General features: G+C 44.4%; 1 pseudogene; it reads right to left on the bottom strand.

Moving 5' to 3' along the window:
* Positions 1–5984: 5984 nt before the first annotated feature.
* LOC144108748 (uncharacterized) lies at positions 5985–7871 on the bottom strand (annotated as a pseudogene).
* Between the last annotated feature and the right edge of the window lie 443 nt (positions 7872–8314).

Genomic DNA, 8314 nt, shown 5'->3' with positions numbered 1-8314 from the left:
TCGTGAAGTTCCCAAGCGCCGCCGAAGCCCCGGGAGTTATGGAGGAATTTTATGGAGTGGCGAAGTTCCGTGGCGTGACCGGCTGCATCGGTGCACCTACATCCCGATAAAGAGTCCGGGAGGAAATGACGCAGATGACTTCCGCAACAGGAAAAGATACTTCTCCATGAATGTTCAGGTAATTTCTGCGACGAAAAAATTTATATTCGGCGAATTCAGAAAAATTAATGTTCAATATTCTGCCGGAGGCACCATTTAATGCTTCGGAATGCCCTTCGCGCTATAATCGGTTCCAAGGTATTGTAGAGGCGCGATTTTTTTCCCCCGAGGTAATGACGTCATGTCAGCCACCCTTCGACACCATGCTTGGAGAAGCCAGCATTTCAGTTGCCCTGGCGCAATTACGGGGTCGAGGCTGCGTTACTACCATAATTGTATTTTTAATTTTCTCGCCCCCTCGCGTTAAGTTAGTGCTGATAAGGTAAATTCGTAATTTCACCATCGTTACATTGTTGCGGCTGATAACGACAACAATAATAGTATAGCAAAAGAATATATTGCTACTAACAAACAGTTCTGTGAAAAATGTTTAAATCGGCGATTTTTTCCGGATTTGCAGCTGAGTACCGGCCGTACGAATGTTGGGTAATATGCAAACTTAATTCTTTTTTTTTGGAGTAGAGTAAGCTTTGACAATAATTACCTTGTACTATTTGATCAGAAATAAGCCTTCGTTTTCATTGTTTTCAATGCAGAGGTAACCTATTACAGTGGTGAGTTGTTTTGCATATGTAGCACATGCCTTCATTAATATGATAGACATGGAAATAGCACAACAGTACGAGACAAACGTGCATTGTTGCTGCAAATTTTTTATGCAGTGTCCACGAATAAAAATTGCTCAAAACAAGCAGTGTTGATGTTATTTGAAAGTGGTTTACACAAGGAAGCATTTTTATCAGTGTTGTAGGCGTTACCGAAAAAAATTACCTAAATACGTTACTCGTTGCACTAAAAAAAGAACGCGTTACCGCCCTACGTTACCTGGGCACGGCAGCGCTACCAGGATGCGGTTCACCGACAATCCTTTCTTGCTTCTTGTGCAGCTTTTCTTGGCCCTGCTAGATCATGCCGGTGACAGAAGCATGCAGCTGCCTTCAAGAATGACTCACGGATCAGACACTGCCGACGTACGCCCACCAGACCAGCTACACGCGCCCACATGGGATCACCGATGGATTCTACAATCAGCGACCACATGCGCAGACCACTACATGCATCTGGGACAAGTGGCGACACCACCAGACTGGGCTATATATTGCCACCCCACGCGCGCGGCGGCCACTGGGCACGGCAGCGCTACCAGGATGCGGTTCACCGACAATCCTTTCTTGCTTCTTGTGCAGGTGAGAAAACGCTACGGCGTTTGTATTCGCTCTAACAACCCATTCTTGTTGGTGCTGCCGTGCCCGCGGCTGTGGTTTGATGTTACTGTAAGCTTGCGCAAACTGCTATTGTTGGGGGGTGATATCGAAGCCAATCCTTGACCGGACACAGCTCAGATACTTACGCAGCTTCAAGAAATTGCCTCTGACATAAAAGAAATAAAGGAGAAGCGGCTGGCGGACATAGACAATAAACTCGATGCTCTTGCTAGACTAGAGAATCAGGTCACTTCCTGCCAGGAGCAGGTCGCTCAGATGAGCGAAGTCATAGAAAGGTTAGAGGAAAGAATAGACGACTTGGACAACCGAAGCAGAAGATGTAATTTAATTGTCTATGGCCTATCGGAGAGTGAGGAAGAGACCAAGGAAACACTCAGAGAAAGGGTAAATAAAGATATTGTCCAGGATAAACTAGATCTCGACGCAGTGGCCATCGAGCGTATCCACCGTTTGGGGCAGCCTGCTGGAAACAAAATTAGACCTGTTATTATGAAGCTTTTAGACTACAGAGAGAAAGAATCAATACTGAAACGAGGCTTCAAGCTTGAAAATTCCGATCTGTCCATTGGCGAAGATTTCTCGCGGAAAATTAGAGATATTCGGAAAAAGTTGTGGAACAGCGCGAAGCCTAACCGGGACAATGGCGACAAAGTGTCCCTTTCCTTTAATAAATTGTACATTAATGGTCAAGCATTTGTCTGGGACAGTGAAAACGCAGTGAAAGTGCTGTTTGGGAAAAAAAAACGACAAAGCAACTACCCCAGAAAGCCAAAACGACAACGTCTCCAGCCCCCGAATGACGCGTCGAAGAGCACATTCAAAAAAATAAAATTATTGAACATAAATGCCAGAAGTGTAGTGAATAAAGTAGAGCAACTCGAAATTGTCCTCATTGACCAAGATCCAGATATTGTGGCTGTCACAGAAACGTGGCTCTCGAGTGATATTGGTAGTCAAGAAATCTTCCCTCCGAACTACTCAGTGATGCGTAAAGATAGGCTTTCCCGGGGTGGTGGCGTTGCGTTATTGATAAAGAACCACTTTTCCTTTATCCCTCTGCCGGACATCCCGGGAGCAGAGGCAGTGTTTTGCAAGATTCTATGTGATGGCGTCAGCATTGTCGTGGGATGTGTTTATCGGAGCCCCTCTTCCGGACATGATTGCTTGAGTGCTGTACACGATTATATGCAAGTGCACGTACGGAACTCTAGACTAATCATCATGGGCGATTTTAACCTTCCGGATATTGACTGGGGTACCTTGCACCATACTGATCCGGCCTCAGATGCACTCATTGATTTAATGCTGAATTTTAATCTATATCAAACAGTCTCCCGTCCAACTCGCATACTAGGCACAGCAAAAAGCATTCTCGATCTAATACTAGTAAGCGAGAACTTCCCAACACACCAGACTAAGCTTGACATAATCGACGGAATTTCTGATCACAGTATACCAGTCTGCGAGTTACCACTCAATATTCTAATAACAACCCGCTCCTCCCAATCGACAGTAAGTAATTTTAATAGAGCCGACGACGCTAGTATAACAACACATCTTGCACACGAGTTTCAGATGTTTGCCGAAGCAGCATCTGAAGCAAGCTCAGATGTAAACTCCCTCTGGCTCCAGTTCAAGGAAATGATTTTTTTCTGTATATGCAGATATGTCCCCTCAAAAAACAAGCGCGTTAAAACAAAGAACCCGTGGATCACGCGAGAGGTCATTCATGCAAAACGCAAAGTGAAAAGGCTGCGTCGCTCTATTAAGTCCAAAGGTACTAACCCCGACAGAACACAAAAATTAGCCAGTGCAGTTGAAATCTTCAAGGATAAAATGATGAAATCAAAGGAATACTACTTTAGTGTTACGCTGCCTGACTTCCTTACTTATAGCCCACACAGGTTCTGGAACCACTTCCGCAATAGAAACACAGCAGGACACGAACAGACACCAGAGGAAAACAGTGCGAAGGCTAATTACTTTAATGACTTTTTTCAGTCCGTATTTACCACCGATAATGGCGTTATTCCCCAGATGGCAACCACCCGAACTTCAGACATCAGAGAAATAAACATAACTGATGACGGAATTTTCAATCTTCTCTTGAACATCGATACGAAGAAAGCCAGCGGGCCTGATAACATACCCAATGCATTTTTGAAAAGATACGCCGAATGGTGCAGCAAATATCTCGGCATAATATTCCGCAAATCACTTGCTGTGTCAAAACTACCGGATGACTGGAAGCTGGCGAAAATCATTCCGATCCATAAAGGAGGAGATATCAGTAGTGTATCAAACTTCAGGCCCATTTCACTGACTAGCACAGCATGTAAAGTTTTCGAACACATAATCTCAAAACATCTAACAGATTTTCTAGAGCATAATAAGTTGATATCACCTGACCAGCATGGTTTCCGCCGAGGGCTGTCGACTATCACTCAGTTAATCGAAGTCGTTCATGACTTGGCCCTCAGCATCGATACCTGCAGTCAAACTGATATATTACTACTAGATTTTTCCAAAGCGTTTGATTGCGTGTGCCATAACAAACTAATCGCAAAGCTGCAGTGCATGATCGGGCGGGGGGAAGTTCTGGGTTGGATCAAAGAGTTTCTATCTAACCGTTCTCAATTTGTAATCTTTCAAAATATGCCTTCTAAAATAACCGCGGTCACTTCGGGAGTTCCGCAAGGCTCCGTTCTTGGCCCACTTCTCTTCCTTATCTATATTAACGATATAACCACTCAGATTAAATGTAACATTAAGCTATTTGCAGACGACTGCATCATCTACAGGAAAATAGAAAGTCCGGAAGACCACATTGCGCTTTCCCAGTCACTTGACGCTGTGGTGGATTGGTGTGATAGATGGCAGATGACCGTCAATTCTAAAAAATCAGTGTGCATGACAGTAACCAGGAAAAAAGTATCCTCATCTTTCCCTTACAGCATTCACGGTACGCCACTCATGAAAGTCTCCCAGCATAAGTATCTTGGTGTTACACTAACCTCTGACTTTAGATGGGACGTACACATCGCTAATGTAACATCGGCAGCCTTACGAAAACTGTTTTTTTGAGAAGATGCATCCGACTCGCACCAGCATCTACTAAACTCCTAGCATACAAAACTTTCATAAGACCTATTTTAGAGTACGCTCACACTGTTTGGTTTCCGCAAACAACCACTAACATAGCAAAACTAGAAAAAATACAAAGAAAGGCACTACGGTTCATCCATAACAAATATAAGCGTACTGACTCCCCATCGAACCTTGTAGCTATTTCAGGACTCCCGACGCTATCAATGAGAGCAAAGCACGCGCGATTAAAATTTTTGTACCAACTGTTGCATAACGATTATAACATCAATGTGTCAAAATATATTTGCCCGTCCCAGACTCGACCGACACGACACAAACATGCGCTCACTCTAACTGATTATTCCTATCGCACAGATGCACTTAAACATTCATTTTTTCCTGTAGCCATCCGAGAATGGAACAAACTGGATGCCTCGATTACTCATGCGCCGACCTTAACAACGTTCGCTACAAGGCTCGAGGCCGGTATTGCCGCAGAGTAACGCTCTCAGTGATGCACATGGGCCTCTGGGTATTGATAATCCGTTTCACATCCGTTCTTTCTTGTCGTCTTAATCAGTGCATCACCCCTTGCGTAGTCATAGTTTGTTTTCCTGGGTTCAATTGACCGCTATCCTTCAGTATTATTATTGTTTCCAACATATACGTATCTTGTCTTAAGCGCCAAGGTTTTTTTTTTTTCGCTTCTACGTGCATGTTGTTCACTGTTAGCCGTGTTTGATCACTTCATATGGTAACCTTGTCTGGAGCCGATTGTACATAGTTTGTCCTCAGGTAGGCAAATGAACCACTGTTCTACCAGATTTATCTTTGCATGTGTTCTTGCCGCATTTTGAAATTTCCTTGTGTTGTGTGATGTAGTTCTTGCCTCATTGTAACTGTTGTGTATGCCCACCTGCTAGGGCCCCGTAAAGGGGCCTGCAGTATTGAAAATAAATAAATAAAAAAAAATCAAAGGTAACGCGTTACCGTTACCGTTACCGAAAAAAAGTATCGCACGTTACTTTGCCTTTACTCCATGGTCATAAATTTTAATCAAGGCGCCTTATCTTCAAGAACTCAAGACATTTTTATAAAGCTCATATTTCACATAATTCTAAGTGCACAAAAGAAAACATAGCTGAACTGAAGAAATTTACAGTAATTCTGTTACACTTCTGCTAACAAAATATTCGCGCAAATTGTGTAGCAATAAAGAAATGCATCCATGGCATAGTTCCGGAAAAAAATATATTTGCGTACATAAACAATTTTTTTTCACTTGAACCTGTATAATTATCGCAGAAATGCTAGTGTTTATGATAAGGTGTTCCAGGTCAGCCTCGCTCACTCAGGAACTCAATAACCAGAAACGTAGCCGCAGTTGCAGATAGAAAGAGGCAAAATTTATTTTGAAGACAATGTTGATAAACAGTGGCAACTTTCCAATAACTACAACTTGCTGTTGAATTTAAGCTACAGCTGCATTTCAAAGCTGTCATCGGACAGCTTGCTTCGCTTTTGGTGAATACGTCCGCACCTACGCTAAATAGGCGCTCGACGGACGCACTGGATGGTACTCCTGTATTCACTTTCAAGAAGAGCTGGTGAACGCGTGGAAAGTTTTCCTTCAGGCCACTCAGCGCAAAGTTACGCGGCACCAAAAGGTATCGAGAAAGTTATTCATCTTCACTTGACGACGATGTCAAGGAGTTCCCGAAGAAGTCATCCTCTGTCGTGCTGGAACTGAGGCTGGTCGCTGTCTGGACGTGAAGACATGAAAATCTCGGCAGCTCGCTTTCGACGGTCTCGAGGACAGCATTTAGCTTCGCTTCAGCGTCAATCCAGGACAACTTGAACCTCGGCAGCAAGGTAGCAGCAACCAGCAGATCCTTCTGATTCATATCAGTGTTGAATCTGCGTCAGCAAAAACTCACTTCAGCAAAGTTGCTTTCATTAACAAGGTGACTGGAAAGTTGTCGAATAGGTATAAACATTTGTAAATGGCACCCCCTGTATCTTGCGATATCGTGCACTACCTTCAGCAGATGAAGTTAAATTAAGTGATAATCCTCGACCGCACGAAATACGTTTGTTACAAACAGAAGAGCAATAGGGGGAAATGTGAACATATACAACATTTGAATATGCGAATCATATTTGCATGATGTCCACAACATGAGCGCGCAACTCTTCTCACCGGCTTCAACTTTTAGATATTGTCGCCAACAAATGTAGTGCGACTCGAAAAGGGGATTCTAATCGCACGGCCAAGCAGACTAGCAGCACGCACCGGAGCGGAAGCGTCGTCTTCCTCGCTCCGTCACGAGCCAAGTCAAGCCGCTCGGCCGCATGGCGGCGCCTGCAGAATGTGAGCAGTGTGGAAATATATAAGCAGTCCATTTTTTCTTAATAAGCCTACGACGTGTGTTAAAAACTGACCTCTTGCGGATGCCATCCAAGACACACTGAGCTAGAGGCCCGCAGAAGTGCAGTCCCGAGATTTTCTCGTGCTCGCTCTTTTTGATGACAACATCGAGCGTCGGATGTAGGTAACCGCTGTAGTTGTTACCTTGCAGGACGTCCAAGGCACAGCACACGGGCTTCATGACCTGCAGTGTAAAAACCGGATGTTGAATTAGAAGCCGCCGAAATTATACCTGGGAGCTACATACCTTGCAGTATTCCGCTATGAACTTGGGCTCGTCAGGCTTCTGCAGCCTGGGTATTCCAAGCTTGGAGAAAATAAATTCCAAGTCCCGCCCTTTCTCTTGCAAGGTATTGATAGCGTCCACAGCCCTAAATGTTGAATTCCATCTTTTAACATTCGGGTGCGGCAAGTATATCCCGCAATGGGTCTTATCAAGTCAGCTGCTTGAGCCGACTGTCCTTGCTTATTCTGGAGTTTCTGGCACTTGCTGAACACACTGTTTTATCCTAGCGTAATCCGCGTCAACAGAATCCGCCCTCGCTGCGTCAACACTTGCAATTAGGTTCATGGTGTGCGCAGAACACCGATGATGCGGTGGAAGCCGGTGTTTGCCTTCCTCCACGCGGTCGATGAGCGGACATAAATTACGGGCTCGCAATTCTGCTCGCCTTAATCGTCTCCTTCATCTTGACCGTAGAGCCTGTGCAGCGCGAAGCCAATGTTTAGCAATCTGTACCAGAACTCAGTAATTCACAGAGGGGGGAAAATGCTTTAACTTACCTAAACGCTTTCGAGAAGTTCGATCCACTGTCCGTTATCACCTTGATGAACTTTCCGTGAAGCTCGAATTCACTGAACACCTCTTCAAGTGTAGCGGCCAGGCTTTCATAGTTTACGCTCCCTTTCATTCGGCGACAAGCTAACGCGGCAAACTTTCGGTCTAAAGTCTCCGGATCCAGCCATAGAGCTGTCACTCCAAGGTAACACCTGAAAACCATATTTTAATGAAACATTACACTAAACAAGGTAGCAAAAAACACGATTTAGAAAGTGGGCTTGGTTTGGGCTAACGCGGAGGAACAACTAATGCGCCAAATATACATTTCTTCACCATGGAAGCGATACTGAGCGAGAAGGGTTAGAAAGGGACACGATACATGCCTTCCTTCTTCTGTTTATATTTAAACCTTCGCGCTGAGTATTATTTACACGATGAGATGAACACTAACCAACCAGCACAACTCTTAATCCTACGCACTTGTTTCTTAACAACTATCAAGAGCTAAAAGATTCTCCTGTGAAAGTGAGTCCAACAGTCCGCGGTGACAGCCACATGAAGGATAGTTTGGAA

This window comes from Amblyomma americanum, chromosome 10, assembly GCF_052857255.1.
Source record: "Amblyomma americanum isolate KBUSLIRL-KWMA chromosome 10, ASM5285725v1, whole genome shotgun sequence".
In the NCBI taxonomy this organism is placed as follows: domain Eukaryota; kingdom Metazoa; phylum Arthropoda; class Arachnida; order Ixodida; family Ixodidae; genus Amblyomma; species Amblyomma americanum.
This window is presented reverse-complemented; position numbering and strand designations above follow the sequence as displayed.